This window comes from Aquarana catesbeiana, linkage group LG01 (genome assembly GCF_042186555.1).
Source record: "Aquarana catesbeiana isolate 2022-GZ linkage group LG01, ASM4218655v1, whole genome shotgun sequence".
NCBI classification, from domain to species: domain Eukaryota; kingdom Metazoa; phylum Chordata; class Amphibia; order Anura; family Ranidae; genus Aquarana; species Aquarana catesbeiana.
In genome coordinates this window covers 205,419,031-205,435,371 of record NC_133324.1, presented here as the reverse complement: position 1 = coordinate 205,435,371, position 16,341 = coordinate 205,419,031, and the positions used below count along the sequence as shown (strand labels likewise).

The following is a 16,341-nucleotide window of genomic DNA, read 5'->3' as shown; positions in this document are numbered from 1 at the left end:
TCGCTTCACAGAGAGCCAGAACGGGGATCTGTCAATGTAAACAAACAGATCCCCGTTCTGACAGGGGAGTTCAGAGTGATCGCCTGTTCCTATTGATTAGGAACAGCGATCTCTCTGTACTCCCAGTAAGTCCCCCCCCCACAGTTAGAAACACCTCCCTAGGGAACACATTTAACTCCTTTATCGCCCCTAATGTTAACCCCTTCCCTACCAATGACATTTACAGAGTAATCAGTGCATTTGTATAGCACTGATCACTGTATAAATGTCAATGGTCCCAAAAATGTGTCAAAAGTGCCCGATCTGTCTGCCGCAATCCCGCTAAAAATCACTGATCACTGCCATTACTAGTAAAAAATAATAATAATAATAACAACAACAACAACAATAAAAATGCCATAAATCTATCCCCTATTTTGTAAACTATAACTTTTGCGCAAACCAATCAATATACACTTATTGTGATTTTTTTTACCAAAAATATGTAGAAGAATACGTATTGGTCTAAACTGATGTTTGGATATTTATTATAGCAAAAAGTAAAAAATATTGTTTTTTTTCCAAAATTGTCGGTATATTTTTTTTGTTTATAGCGCAAAAAATAAAAACTGCAGAGGTGATCAAATACCACCAAAAGAAAGCTCTATTTGTGGGGAAAAAAAGGACATCAATTTTGTTTGGGTGTAGCGTCGCACCACTGCGCAATTGTCAAAATTGTTAAAGCGGCGCAGTACAGTATCGCAAAAAATTACCTGGTCATTAACCCTCCTGGCGGTATTCCTGAGTCTGGCTCGGGGTGGATTTTCAATACCAAAAGCGGTATCCCCGAGCCAGACTTGGGATCACATCGCAGGATCCAGGAAGAGTTTACTTACCTTGTCCCCTGGATCCTGCGATGTCTCTCCGCTGTGATCGGCGAGCCGCCGTGTCTCGCTCGATTCACAGTGCCGTGCTCCGTTCCCTGCGAGCGTTGCGACGCACGGGGACGGAGTTCGGCGGCAAATTCAAAAAGTGAAACACACAGTATAGATACAGTATACTGTAATCTTACAGATTACAGTATTGTATCAAATAATTACACATCCCCTTTGTCCCTAGTGGTCTGTCCAGTGTGCTGCATGCAGTTTTATATTATAAATACTGTTCTTTCTGCCTGGATACTGGAGATTAATTTTTATTATTATTATATTATTATTTGTTATAATTATTTATAGTTATTTATTATATTATAATTTTTGATTTCGTTTTTCAAACTTTATCATACCCGGGATGTCTACTAGACTCTTGTTTGGACAGATTTAAGTGAGTTATTCCTAAGAATTACAGGCCCACAATATAAAAAGCCAAATTTCTGTGCAAAATAATTGTACCGCTTTCAGCACCTAAAATCTGAAATAATCATACCGCCAGGGAGGTTAAGGGGGCAAATCTTTCGGTCCTTAAGTTGTTAAAGAATAAACAACTGTTTTGAAAGCACCATTACCAAATTTGGTCTTTAGAAAAGAATTGTAATGAGAATCCAAAAATCCAACCCAGAATAATTATTTCAGATGATTCATCTCAGAGCCAACTATGAACAGAGACATTACAAAACCAAGATAATTGAATTAGGAGGCACCGTCGTCATACCCTAAACTGGCACACGTCAGGGTCAAACGTAATCCACAAAATAAAGAGCACTTATGGTTATCATCCTGGATCTACGTTACATCATTGTACACTCTACAGGGGTTTTCCTCTTGTAATATCTTCAGGAAGAAAAACAACATTGTACTATGCTTCCAAATACATACATGTAATAATAAAAGATTAAGGGCAGAAAAAAAACAAAAACAAAACATTTAGTTCAGTGGAAAAACATTTTTAGATCTCTAAACAGTCAGGACAGTATAACTGTATATAAAACAAAGCTGGCTAAAAGGGTCACTATACTTTCCTACATGGTTTCATAGTTATAGAGTCTACAAACTATGGTGCCAATCACTGAAAATTAATCACATCTGATCAGGCCTTTAGTACATCAGGTGAATCTCATTTCTTGAGACACTAACAAGTGAGGAAAGTACAAATACCCCCTAAATGACCCCTTTTTAGAAAGTAGACATTCCAAGGTATTAAGTAAGTAGCATGGTGAGTTTTTTTAAGTTGTCATTTTTTCCCACAATTCTTTGCAAAATGAAGATTTTTTTTAATTATGTATTTTTTTACAAACTTGTCATATTATCAGGTTATTTCTCACAAACAGCATATGCATACAACAAATTACACCCCAAAATACATTCTGCTACTCTTCCCGAGTATGGCGATACCACATGTGTGAGACTTTTACACAGCCTGGCCACATACAAAGGCCCAACATTGAAGTGGCACCTTCAGGCGTTCTACGAGCATAAATGACACATCTCATTTCTCAACCACCTACAGTATTACACTTTTGAAGGTCCTGGAGCACCAGGACAATGGAATTGCCCACAAAATGACCCCATTTTGGAAAGCAAACACCCCAACGTATAATCTATGCGGCATATTGAGTCTTTTGAACGGTTCATTTTTTTCCAGAAGTTTTGGAAAATGTGGGAAAAAAATGAAAACACATTTTTTTTTTTTTTTTTTTACACAAAGTTGTCAATTTATAAGATATTTCTAACACATAGCATGTATATAGCAAAAATTACACCCCAAAATACATTCTGCTACTCTTCCCGAGTATGGTGATACCACATGTGAGACTTTTACACAGCCTGACCACATACAGAGGCCCAACAGTAGTACCTTCAGGCGTTCTAAGAGCATAAATTACACATCTCATTTCATTCCTACCTATCACACTTTTGAAAGTCCTGGAGCACCAGGACAGTGGAATTACCCACAAAATTACTCCATTTTGGAAAGCAAACACCCTAACGTATATTCTATGAGGCATGGACTGCAAATATGTACTCGGGTACTCTGATGGGCTGCAGATAGGTACTCGAGTACTCTGATGGGCTGGTGACAGGTACTCGGGTACTCTGATGGGCTGGTGACAGGTACTCGGGTACTCTGATGGGCTGGTGACAGGTACTCGGTACTCTGATGGACTGGTGACAGGTACTCGGGTACTCAGATGGACTGTGACAGGTACTCGGGTACTCAGATGGACTGTGACAGGTACTCGGGTACTCAGATGGACTGTGACAGGTACTCGGGTACTCAGATGGAATGTGACAGGTACTCGGGTACTCAGATGGACTGTGACAGGTACTCATACGGACTGACAGGTACTCATATGGACTGATAGGTACTCATATGGACTGTGACAGGTACTATGATGGGTGATGACAGGTCCTCTTTATTGGGGGGGCAATCAGTGTGATTGGTGTACACTGTAAGTGGTAACGAGATGTTACCGCAATCTCCTCCTCACACACGATCGGTGTGTGAGGAGGAGAACCCGGTAACATCTCGTTACCACGGTTTGTTGACATTTAGTGATCGGCTGTGAAAGGATCACAGTGGATCACGTGGTAAACAGCCGCCGGCCAATGGCTGTTTATCAGCGTCGGTGATGAGCAGTGTTCCTGGGAACATGCCGCCACCGATGTGCACGCTTAGCGCGCCCGCGAGCATGTGCCGTGCACAGTGGGGCGGAACCATCCGTGATCGGCCATGACTTCATCACGGCTCATCACGTGGTAAACAGCCATGACCAATGGCTGTTTACCCCCCTCGGTGGCGAGTGGTGTCTCTGTGACACGCCGCCACCGAAGGAACAGGGATGCACGCGCAGGATCGCGTGCATTCCCCATTTAAATGGAGGGCCGTCATATGACGCCCTCCCAGAACGAGAGCTGCGCTGCCTAGGCCGTCATATGACGGACAGTGGGCAGCAAGAGGTTAACAAAGTGCATTATAAAGCTACGTTCACCTTTTCATGAAGGGGTCTAGAATCCTGATAGGACATCTCAGTACAGTATGAAAACTCCTCCTACAAGCTTTACCAGGAACTGATAGAAGTCACAAGACTGCTATATAGTGCTGATGAGAAAAGGTATTTAGCAGTTTATATTTACTAAAATAATTGCATTTCCATGTTCTGTGTACTGTGGGGGACCAGATATAGTGAATGCAGGCTCCTGGGTTTAGTAACACTTTAACGTTCAATGTTGGAGTGAATGGACTTTCCACAACAAAAAAAACACATTGACTGTTTGACCATCAAAAACAAAAACTGCTAATAATTAGAAAATTAAACAAATGTTCTTAAAACTAATTTTTTTCAACAAAATTCTACTAGTGTATGGCCAGCCTAAAGTAAAGCTGTAATATAAATAAGCAAGTTTAAAAAAAGACAAATGCTCATAGGTTAAACTGTAAAACACAGCATATTATAAGCCTGGTCTACTTATACTCTGCCCAATTTTGCAAGAAGTCTCTTGAAAATTGCCGAAATTTGAAAGATTGCTGAAATTCAGATAGCAATGTGAATGTTTCACTTGAATGGTAATAAATGCTACTATAAAGATCTTTTTCTACTTAGAATGGTTACATGGAACGAGCAGTGTCTGTACTGTATAGGCAGTAAAAAGGGTAGCCATGTATATACTGTAAGTACTGTACTGGAAGACTACGCCATGGATGGGCACCTTTCCATATTAAAGTGTTGATGACTTAGATATTCCACAATGCTCTGCCAGCTGCTGGCTGACAAAGCATTTTGAGAAATTTAAGAGCACAATCTGCTAAAGGTTTGCTATGGTTATATAATAGGAAACATAGTGCAAAAACACAGCATTTAATTCTCCTTGTAATATAGACTGGACTGTCGCTATGGGGTCCTACAAGTTCCCATCATATGTGGTCAGCATCTGGAGGTTAGGACATGCTGGGATTTGTAGTTCCCAAAACTCTGCAGGGCCGCAGGTTCCTGGTTGACTAATAGTATAGGAAGACTCAATGCTATCTGCATAAATGCAACTTTCTTAAAGCAGAAGTCAAGGCAACAATAAATTGATTAAAATAAACAGCTCATTAAAAGACAAAATAACAAAACCAGCTTTTGTTGCAATATTCACCCTCAATTCAGAGACTTGATTAGCTCCTTGTGCTGCTTCTTCCTCTCACATTCCAGCCCTGCTGTACATATATTGCAAGAGGCTGATACCAGGTCCAATATAGTTGCTTACACTTAGTGCTGGTTCACAGGGATATCAACTGCATGTGATTCGGACAGGAATTGCACCGTATTCCTGTTCAAATAACATGCAATTCTTTGCAGTGCGATTTGAGCCCATTCATTTTGTATGGCTCAAATAGCACCGCACCCACACGGAAAAAGTGCACGCACCTTTTCTTTTTTTTGCCACACTGGAATAAGATCGCATGAGTGTTCACACGAATGCGATTCAATTCAGCCAATCGCACTGCGTTTTACGACTTGTTTTTGGAGTGTCGTTAACATTGACAACCACAGGGGTTTGCATGAACGGAGTGCGATTGGGATGTGGTGTGGGAAATGCACAGGAATCCCTGAGAATCCCGCACCGCATCAGTTTGAACTGAGACTCAAATTTAAAAATACATTTGATGCTATGTTACATTTTAACTAAAGGCAATTTTTAATTTTTATTATTATTTATTTTTATTTTTTGATTTTTGGTTCACACTGATGTGGTGTGGAATTCGCAGCAATTCCTGTGCGTTTTCCGCACGACATCACAATCGCACTCTGTTCATGTGAACCGCTGCAGGTGTCAATGTTAAGTTATCTACACCCCAAAAACAGGTTGCATAACGCGATTTGCCGAATGGGTTCTCATGGGTGTGAACACCGATGAGATTCGATTCCAGTGCGGCAAAAAAAAGGTGCATCCACCTTTTTCGTGCGGGTGCGATGTGATTTGAGCCCATACAAAAGGAATGGGCTCAAATCATACTGAAAAGAATCGCATGTGATTTGAACAAAAATTTTGTGCAATTCCTGCCTGATTTACATGCGTTTTCCCACACCACATCAGTGTGAACCAGCACTAATGCTTTCTTTTTCTCAAATTCTGACTCCCATTCCCTAATAAAGTATAAACCATTTCTGGATTCTCTGCTCAGTATGAGTTTGCATGAAAGTAATAGGAGGCCCTTGTAGTTGGGTTCTCCCGTGCAGTGAGATTTAAAAAGTGTGAGAGATTTCATGGATCATAAAATTTGACAATGCAGAGAAAAAGGTTTGCAATTGAGTGTATATCCCCTAGTACACAGCGTACCTTCCATATTTCTCTCAAAGGGTTTCTTGGGGCTCAAGCACCCATTCCAAGTCAATATATGTCAACTTGTGTTGCTTTCCCTAGCCTACAACGTAAAAAATGACACATGTTCCCCCCAGGGGAGCCAGAGGAAACTACCAGTGGGTCCAGAGGTGAGAAAGAGGGGGCATAATATCCCTGTGCCACACACTGATTTGTGGCAATGGCCATACAAAGAGCACAATCCGATATGGAGGGTCCTTTGTGACTCGGAGTAAGTCCTACTGGGAGTATGTGTATAGTCATCATGATATGGCTATTCTGTCCTCCCCACTGCATGGAAATTGTAAGTTGCACAGGGGTGTGTTAGTGATTGTGTGCACCTCTGATCAAATATTGTCAGTGTAAGCAAATTTGTAGGTATGGGGCTCTATGAGACAGACGGATCAGGATAAGTAGGACAAGTGAATAAAAGGGCTTGAAAAAGTTCACCACGATGTGTGCAGGAGACATGGGTGAATGTTCTTTGAATATTGCAGGAACACTGGAATCTACAGCTAAAGTCAGAGAGTTCAACTGAAAGTAATGAAGACATCAGCCATCCAGTGAAAATGTGACATTGAGCAGGACTGGTTGTAAAGAGTCTATATAAGGTGGTAAACCAATTTACCCCTGACAGCCAGTACACAGCCAACCCAGCCAACATACAGAACTACTCCTAAATAGAAGAGAATAAAGAAATAAGGAAGGGTGGAATCTGTATCCATATGTTACACAGAAGGATGATCAGAAGGATCAGGTAATAAAGTCAGCAACTGATAGTCAAAGCAGCCCTCTTAGACAATCTTGAAGAGCGCGGTGAGGAAGAAGTGGAATCAGGATCATGATGCTCCAGCACTGCCTTCTGGATGTACCTTGTCTGGTCTACCAGGGTTCTCGAAGACGAGAAATGGTGATATCTTCCCTTACTCTCCAGTCAAGGATATCAATCGTAGGCAGCTCTACTTGTTCGACGAAACGATTGAGACAAGCTTGTCTCTGAGGGTGACAGTTATATTCCCTGACCTAGCAGTCAGACAGAATAGATCACTCTAATGACAAGAAATCTTTTTGCACAGCTGTTCCAGTAGTGGGAGAAGGGATTGCTGCATCATTAAAATACATCTGGAGAGGTCAAGGAAAAGGCTCATTTGGGCTCTATTAAAATCAAAGTGCTGTTTAGTGTGCATTTTAGATATTATTGCTCCTTGTTCTGCGCATTTATTTAATTTACAAAATACATCTCTTGTCTTGGGTTGGGTTGGAGAGTGACATGCTCTGTGATGACTATCGGTCTCAATGTGATTGTCATGATCTCGTCCCAGTATTTGACTGAAAATCTCATGTAATGAGGGGATTGGATCTTGGAGTCTGGTTGCTTCCGGTAAAGCTTTTCTTTTAATTTTAGAACATCTGCTCCTGTTCTCATAGTCATCTAGCTGTAAACAATAAGGATTCTATCTAAGGTCAGTGTGACTTTTTTCCTGGCAAATCTAGGGAATGGAGAATGTCCTCCCTTGTATTTTCTAGTGTTTCAGTGCTATGGTTCAATTGGGCGGTGCCAGCTATAACATTTTCAAGTTCTTGCTTAAATGACATTACCATGTATTTGAAACACCGCTCTAGGTCATCTTTCCTGGGTAAGGTCCTGATGTGGGCTTTAAAGTCCCAGTCAACTTCTTTGTTCCCTGCAACAGATATTAATAAGTGGGAACTTGGGGAAGCAGGTATATGTGAGAGGCCTTCATTGTCTACCTTCCCCAGAGGATTGGGTATAGCGTCTGGGCTGTGCAGTGACAGGCTCCGATGTGCCCTTCTTGCAAATGACAAGTTGGTTGCGACCTGGTGTTACTCTCTCAACTCAAAGAAGATGCAATCTATTGCACCCTTGCATGGCTTGAGGGTCCTGAGGTTGAGAAGAGGTCCTCGTCCTCCGTGGCATAACTTTTCTGCTTTCTCACTTGCATTTAACCCCCATGGCAGCTTTTAATGTACATTAAGACATGCATCTTAATCTCCCTTTCCTCTAAAGACCAATCTATGTTCAGATTGTGCTTCAAAGGCGGTAAGAGCCACTACTACCTTCCCTCTTTGTGGTCACATTGGTGACTTGCAGGAGGAGGATGAGAGATGGGGAAAAGGGAGGTAAGAAGGAGAAGGAGAGAGAGAAGAGCTGGGCCGGGGACAGGATTGTCATAAAGCACTTTTGAGACCTTTACATGGCTATTGTCTATAGGAGAGAGAGATCACCGTGTCCTGGGGGCCTTTGGTAGCAGACTGCACACTCATCACCCGGTGCTGGGGAAGTTGGGGACTGCTGCTTTTCGGGACACATTTTTACCCACGCACAGCCAGGAGAGACTCCCTAAGAGACACATTTTATATAAGCTGTGAGTGGTGTGCACTTCAGCAAAATACTGCTTATGATATATCTGTTTCTATAAAAGAATATAGAATGATAGCCAGATTGATTGGTAGATAGATATGTGTAGATAGATAGATAGATAGATAGATAGATAGATAGATAGATAGATAGATAGATAGATAGATAGATAGATAGCAGAAATAAATCTGATAATTATTGTAATAATGTCAAGTGTCTCTGAATTATTATTAATACATGTATTAATGTAAAATAATGTAAAACAAAATACCAATGTTCACATTTTAAATAAAAAAGCTCTTTCATTATACTCAGCAAAAGCAGTGCAGCTGCACAGAGCAGTAAGTAGAGATAATCCTCACAAAGTCAGTTCCACCTCCAGAACTGTTCAAAAAAAAGGAGAAATGGCTCTTCAAGCTCCTGTTGGGATATGAGTTATGAGGTTATTTTTGAGATTTTTCTCTCAGTAATGATAATCTCTGGCCTGTCAAGCTTCACATGATATATACCCAGCTGAATGGCTTGTTTAAGACCCCCTTTACTCCCGAGTTCCTGCAGCTGACAGCTGAGCAGTCTTTGGAGAAAGTAAATGGTGCTAGGAAGAGAAGGAATGCCTTCACCCCTACACATGTTAGAAGGGCTCTGGCATGCCTCAGTGGAACAACTAAACATCACAATATACAGTAGCTTGCTGTGTCCTGTTATAGAAAGGTTAAGTCTACCTCCATTTTTTATATCAGGTTCATGTAGGCAGGTTGAATTATTCCTCCCCCTCCCTTCCCAGAAGTGTTGGTGACTCTAGTAGAGCGATCTCCGCACTTGAGTTTATAAGGACCTGTGTGGATGGCCTTCCATAGGAAACGCAGTGTGCTCCTATCGTCAGACACTCCAGGGATGGATTTTATTTAAGCAGGCCATACCTGCTGACTGAACGTCAAAAAAATAGTGTTCACTTTTTTAATTAACACTAAATGAGCCTAAGGCTCTAATAACAATTTTGCAACTTGTTATGCCACTTTCAGCACTAAAGTCACATGAAAAGTCGTACCCCATGTTTTTCAATGACAACGGTTCAAATATGTGTAACTTGAAGTCACAGCGACTTTAACCCCTTCACGCCTAAGGGTAAAACAAATCTCAATGCCTGTGCCCAATTTTGCAACTTTGACATGTGTTAGTAAAATTGTACATATCACAACTACTTTGTGCATCCAGGTGGATTATACCTTGTTTTTTCAGGACAAATTGAGCTTTCATTTGATGGTAAATGGTAATGGATATCTCCTGATTTTTTTTTTTATTATCAAGGGAAAATTGGCCCAAAATAGTAAAAAAATAATTTTATAAATTTAATGGTATATTTCTTGCTACTACCGTAACCTACCACCAAACATCAACCCTAAATAAATTTCCCTGCTCCTGACGATCGCAGTGATACCACATATGTGTATGTTAGTTGTTGGTTGTATCCGGGGTACAGCCCAGAAACAGTAGTGTGCATTTTTCTTTTTTTTTTCTTTTTTATCCTACCTAAAACCTACTGACACCAATACTAAAAAAAAAAAAAAAAAAAAAAAAAAAAAAAAACCTGTCCAAAAAAATACTGGCCCTGACCTTTGACCCCGACCTTGACCCAAACACTAACCCGTGCATTGACCTAGATCAAACCTTGATCTAGGTATTTTTTTTACATATTTAAATTTTATTTTCTAATTTTTTTTTTTTCCCTATCTCTGTAAGGACAGAGAATGATACAATGTATCTTTCTCGTCCATTCAAAGAGACAGAGCAGGCGTCACAGTGACTGATCACTGCGATAGCCAATCAGAGGCTATCACAGCAATCAGGTGACCCGGGAATCGGATGTTCTGGGTCCCGATCATTAGAACGGGGCTCAGGGCTTCTGGTGAGACCCCGGTCACTGTGCTGGGAGAGAACTGTGCAATGCTCCTAATGACAACTCAATATGTGTATAATCAAATAATTATTTTCCCCACTATATATATATATATATATATATATATATATATATATATATATATATATATATATATATATATATGTATATATATTCACACACACACACACACACACACACAGACAGACAGTAATATAGTTTATATTATATATATATATATATATATATATATATATATATACACACACACACACACATTATTATTATATAGTATATTATTTTATATTTTCTGTCTGCAGAAAACTTAAGGAGTGGGAGGAGACAAGACCAGCCACCCTACACAAGGAGATTAAGCAGCATTGACTGGTCTTAACAGGAAGCTCCTGCACAGAAGCAAAGTTTCACACTGCACTCCAGGCATGAAAGAAAGCTGTCATTGAAATATATTCCCCAATATTCTCAAAGGATATAAATCCACTTAGTGTGCACCAAATACCTCTACAAACCCAGAAATCACCCTGTAAAATTAACAGTGGCATTAGCACTGTGCTGTACATAGCCTGTGCAAAGAGAAGAGGTGTGGGAGGGGCCAACAGGCTCCACTCACTACATGCTATCTACAGAAAACTACAGGAGGGGGAGGAGACAAGACCAGTCATCCTACACAAGGAGAGAGCGCAACAGTGACTGGTCTTTATTACAAGAAGGTCCACATTGGATTACTGCACAGATCTGGAAGAAATACGCAAAGAACACCAAGATCCAAGGAAGAATACACACGTCTCTTGTAGTTTGAGAATATTTGCCTATTCTAGAGTCCATCCTTAAATCAGAACTCCATGAAACACAGATCTCTAGACTGGAGGAGGTTGAAAGCAGCAGGATCCCTACATCTGACCCTGCACCTCTAAAGCACCTTCCAAGTTAAACCACTAGACCTGAGGCTGTGTGTCAACCTACAATTAGCTGTCAGGTCCTTAAACTTTTCCATAGACTTCTATGAGCCCCATGTCTGTAAAGGCAAGACCCCAACCAGAAGTCAGTGGGCATCATATCAGCTCTTAGGCTGCATTCACACCTGAGCATTTCAAAGTCGCATGTCTTTACCCCGGTTTTACAGCGATTTTTGCCGTGTTTTTGCCACGATTTTGTACAGGTCACCAATGTAAAAAGCAGAAGAAGGCCTGTAATCTGCCCCAAAGAAGCTCATGTTCTTTTTTGAGCTTAAGGCATTTTTCAGGCATTTTGCTTCAGGTGACAAAATGCTCAGATGTGAACAGGTGCCATTGAAATGAATGGGATTTTGCTGGTTGGGCATTTTTCAGGCATTTTATGAGCGTTTTATGAGTTGAAAACGCTCAGGTGTGAATGCAACCTTAAGCTGGCTATACACTATACAACCTGATTTCTGCACAATCTGCTTTACAGTTACCAAAATGTAATATAGGGGCAAACCTATTCAATTTGCATTCAATCAGGCAGGACCTTGCCCTACATATTTGATGATAGATCCAAAGCAGATTGTACAGTGTATGGTTAGCCCTATGGTGGCCATACAAGCTTTGATTTTGTTATCCAATTGATGTCTGATTTGTGACCAAAATAGCAATCAAATAAGCACAATATCCCTTCCAAATGATTAAAGTTCAATCCACAACGGTTTCAGTCAAACTAAGCTGATCGGCCAGGATGGAAATTTATCAATCAAGTTGCATCAATCAGCAGCACTGAGGTGCATTGGTCATGAATTTGGTCGTATTCTGATCAATCAGATTGTCAGACTGCATGTTGAACACAGAGATGCAATCTAAAACTTAGGACCGTTTCTTACAACCATCAATCAAAATCAACCTTCCCGTACGTTACGTACCATATCATTCAAATGGGTTGTTGACTATTGATCGATTATTCCTAACGGGGAAGATCGTTCAGAAAAGAAAACGATCATTTATCCAAGCATATATGGCCTATAGAGCTGCAGGTTCCATTCAAAGGCAAAGTTTAATATACACTGTGCACTCTCATCCAGTCATGTGTACATCATATATACAGAATATAATGACTATTCCCCCATATGATTCCTAGGCATGTGTGTAGGGTAGGACTGGCTGTACACACCGTCTGATGGAGAGCACACAGGGAGGGAGGAATGCCTGCCAGAGCCGGGAATTACCACTAATACAGTCTGAGAAGAGGATCAGGTCTCTGGGAGCAGATGATGACGTCAGGATTTGTGAGGACATTTCTGGGTATTATACAGTCCTCCTGTGCTGGAACAAAGCTAGATAGAATCCACAGCATGTCCTACTGTCACAATGATCCCCATCAAGAGGGGAACTGTCATCAGAGGGGCAATGTGATAACAGGGACAGCATGATCAGAGGGGCAATGTGATCAGAAGGGCAATGTGATCAGAAGGGCAATGTGATTAGAGGGGCAATGTGATTAGAGGGGCAATGTGATAACAGGGACAGCATGATCAGAGGGGCAATGTGATCAGAAGGGCAATGTGATCAGAAGGGCAATGTGATTAGAGGGGCAATGTGATTAGAGGGGCAATGTGATAACAGGGACAGCATGATCAGAGGGTAATGTGATCAGAGGGGCAATGTGATTAGAGGGGTAATGTGATTAGAGGGGCAATGTGATCAGAGGGGCAATGTGATCAGAGGGGCAATGTGATCAGAGGGGCAATGTGATCAGAGGGGCAATGTGATTAGAGGGGCAATGTGATTAGAGGGGCAATGTGATAACAGGGACAGCATGATCAGAGGGGCAATGTGAACAGAGGGGCAATGTGATAACAGGGACAGCATGATCAGAGGGGCAATGTGATAACAGGGACAGCATGATCAGAGAGGCAATGTGATCAGAGGGGCAATGTGATCAGAGGGGCAATGTGATAACAGGGACAGCATGATCAGAGGGGCAATGTGATCAGAGGGGCAATGTGATAACAGGGACAGCATGATCAGAGGGGCAATGTGATAACAGGGACAGCATGATCAGAGGGGCAATGTGATCAGAGGGGCAATGTGATCAGAGGGGCAATGTGATAACAGGGACAGCATGATCAGAGGGGCAATGTGATCAGAGGGGCAATGTGATAACAGGGACAGCATGATCAGAAGGGCAATGTGATAACAGGGACAGCATGATCAGAAGGGCAATGTGATCAGAAGGGCAATGTGATTAGAGGGGCAATGTGATTAGAGGGGCAATGTGATAACAGGGACAGCATGATCAGAGGGGCAATGTGATCAGAGGGGCAATGTGATCAGAGGGGCAATGTGATAACAGGGACAGCATGATCAGAGGGGCAATGTGATCAGAGGGGCAATGTGATCAGAGGGGCAATGTGATCAGAGGGGCAATGTGATAAAAGGGACAGCATGATCAGAGGGGCAATGTGATAACAGGGACAGCATGATCAGAGGGGCAATGTGATCAGAGGGGCAAGGTGATCAGAGGGGCAATGTGATCAGAGGGGCAATGTGATCAGAGGGGCAATGTGATCAGAGGGACAGCATGATCAGAGGGGCAATGTGATTAGAGGGGCAATGTGATCAGAGGGGCAATATGATCAGAGGGGCAATGTGATCAGAGGGGCAATGTGATCAGAGGGGCAATGTGATAACAGGGACAGCATGATCAGAGGGGCAATGTGATCAGAGGGGCAATGTGATCAGAGGGGCAGCATGATCAGAGGGGCAGCATGATCAGAGGGGCAACGTGATTAGAGGGGCAATGTGATAACAGGGACAGCATGATCAGAGGGGCAATGTGATCAGAGGGGCAATGTGATAACAGGGACAGCATGATCAGAGGGGCAATGTGATCAGAGGGGCAATGTGATCAGAGGGGCAATGTGATAACAGGGACAGCATGATCAGAGGGGCAATGTTATAACAGGGACAGCATGATCAGAGGGGCAATGTGATCAAAAGGGCAATGTGATCAAAAGGGCAATGTGATTAGAGGGGCAATGTGATTAGAGGGGCAATGTGATAACAGGGACAGCATGATCAGAGGGGCAATGTGATCAGAGGGGCAATGTGATCAGAGGGACAGCATGATCAGAGGGGCAATGTGATCAGAGGGGCAATGTGATTAGAGGGGCAATGTGATAACAGGGACAGCATGATCAGAGGGGCAATGTGATAACAGGGACAGCATGATCAGAGGGGCAATGTGATCAGAGGGGCAATGTGATCAGAGGGGCAATGTGATCAGAGGGGCAATGTGATAACAGGGACAGCATGATCAGAGGGGCAATGTGGTCAGAGGGGCAATGTGATTAGAGGGGCAATGTGATCAGAGGGGCAATGTGATCAGAGGGGCAATATACTGCATAAGAGGGGTTTTGTGATCAGATAGGTAATGTATAACAGGGACAAGATGATCAGAGGAGCAATATGGGGGGTGGGGCACTGTGAACAGAGGGGTGATGTGAATCAGGGGCTGATGTGATTGGAGGAAGGGGGATTTGATGGGGGGGGTGATGTGAATTGGGGGGGGTGATGTGATGGGGGAGGTGATGTGATTGAGGGGGTGATGTGATGGGGGGGGGGTGATGTGATGGGGAGGTGATGTGATTGAGGGGGTGATGTGATGGGGGGGTGAAGTGATGGGGGGGGTGATGTGATTGGGGGGGTGATGTGATGGGGGGGGGGGGGGGGTGATGTGATGGGGAGGTGATGTGATTGAGGGGGTGATGTGATGGGGGGGTGAAGTGATGGGGGGGGTGATGTGATTGGGGGGGTGATGTAATGGGGGGGTGATGTAATGGGGGGGTGATGTAATTGGGAGGGTGATGTGATGGGGGGGGTGATGTGATGGGGGGGGGGTGATGGATTGGATGTATAAGAGGGGCCTCTTTCTTGTATGGGGGGATTACACTGGGTGTATACCCTCCTGAGATGTGATGGTGTGTGGATCATGGTGGATGTGTGAAATGATCAGAGAGCTGACAGTAGAGCGGAGTCTTTGTGCCTGTCAGTGCCCAGTACGGATGACATGTAATCCATCAATGTTCTCCCAATGGGGGTCACGTGACGCCTGCCTTGGCTCCATCCATCCCCGGTGTGGTCCCTCTATGAATATCATTAGATGGAGATGGCGGCTATAGAGGTTGCTCGCCATTATTAGTAATGATATAAAGATACACCGGGAGGATGTATGAGGACGGAGCGGTCCAGGAGCCGCGTTACTATAGATACGATCAATCAGCATCCGCTCTCCTCACCCGACCATTGTCCGCCCTCCCCGTCCCCTCCAGGACTCCCCCCCGGGCTCCGCTCACCTTGGTGATGTCTCCTGCCGGGGAATGATGCGGAGTCCAGGCTGCGGCTGCCACTGAGGACGGACGGCCTCCCAGCACTACACCGCGTCCTTCTCATACACATCGGCACCGATCATCCCAACCACATAGGGTTAACCCTGCAACCAAGACACACCCCCGCCCATTCATTGGATCCAGCTGTGTAGAAGAAGGCGGAGCCGGGCTGGGCACGCCCCCATTCGGTCACTAGCCGGCTCGTTGTTACATCTGGAGGATCCTGTGTGTCGGTAATATCGGAGAGTGCCGGGAGATGTACGGCCCGAGCTCCGACCATACACGGCCCGAGCTCCGACCATACACGGCCCGGGATCTGACCATAAACGACCCGGGATCTGACCATACACGGCCCGGGACCGCCTGCCTGTACAGGGATAATGGAGGAGCCGATACTTCACTGCACAATGTACTGATATGTAGAGATAAGGACAATTCCCGTATATAT

At 43.3% G+C, this 16,341-nt stretch overlaps 1 protein-coding gene across 4 annotated transcripts in view; it reads right to left on the bottom strand.

The window, feature by feature from the left end:
- SNCAIP (synuclein alpha interacting protein) overlaps positions 1 to 16,024 on the bottom strand; it is a 364,007-nt gene extending 347,983 nt beyond the window's left edge. For 3 of the 4 annotated variants that reach the window (XM_073624689.1, XM_073624685.1, XM_073624687.1), the window contains exon 1: positions 15,861 to 16,024. The gene's annotated coding sequence lies outside the window, so the exon portion shown is untranslated. The remainder of the gene's footprint in view (positions 1 to 15,860) is intronic. The other variant, XM_073624690.1, reaches the window with a different exon arrangement.
- Positions 16,025 to 16,341: the final 317 nt, after the last annotated feature.